At 29.7% G+C, this 814-nt stretch overlaps 1 pseudogene; it reads left to right on the forward strand.

The window, feature by feature from the left end:
- The first annotated feature begins 312 nt into the window (after nucleotides 1-312).
- Nucleotides 313-450, forward strand: LOC114088312 (U6 spliceosomal RNA; annotated as a pseudogene).
- Nucleotides 451-814: the final 364 nt, after the last annotated feature.

Genomic DNA, 814 nt, shown 5'->3' on the forward strand with positions numbered 1-814 from the left:
CTCAATCTTCTAAAGTCAACCCATATTTGTTCATGACTGCCTCATTCTTTTGATAATGTAGGTCAAACATCAGAAGCATCTAGAATCAAATCCTCTTTCCATCTCATCTGACTTCCAATCCTTTAGCAATTTTTTATTATTTCAACATTCAAAGTGAAATAAAAATGTTTTTAGTTATTACATTATTTCTTCCATTGTTACCACTCCAAGTTTCAGTCATTTCTCACCTGAAATATTACAAATGCCTCTTAAAGGTGTCTACAATTCTTGTTTCTCTTCTATTTGCAGTTTCACATTTGAAAGGATATCCTGGTGCTCCCTTCAGCAGCACATATACTAAACCTGCAACGGTACAGAGAAGATTAGAAGATCATTGCTAAATGATCATCTGTTACTTTGAAACCAAAACACAAAGATAACAGGCAAATTCATGAAACTTTCCATATTTTTATTGATATTAATTTTTATGTTCTTGTTTTTTTCTTGATTAGACTTTTTTATCAAATTTTAGCTGTATTATTTCTTCTCTATTTCATATATTTCTGTTGCTACTATTATTTTTCCTTCCAACCATATAATTTGAAAATAATTTTTTATTCTAGCTTCTTTATGATACAAGTACTGTAAGTTATAAATGTTCATCTGAGTATTGTTTTATCCCAGAGACCCTAATATTTTAAGTTTTCATTGTCACTTAATTCAAAGCACTATTTATTTACTTTTCTTATGTTTTCCTCCTTGACCTCTGAGATATTTATAAATGTGCCATTTAATTCTGAAATACTTGACATGTGGGGGTGGATTCTATATACCT

The sequence above is a fragment of the Marmota flaviventris genome, chromosome 2 (assembly GCF_047511675.1).
Source record: "Marmota flaviventris isolate mMarFla1 chromosome 2, mMarFla1.hap1, whole genome shotgun sequence".
Lineage (NCBI taxonomy): Eukaryota > Metazoa > Chordata > Mammalia > Rodentia > Sciuridae > Marmota > Marmota flaviventris.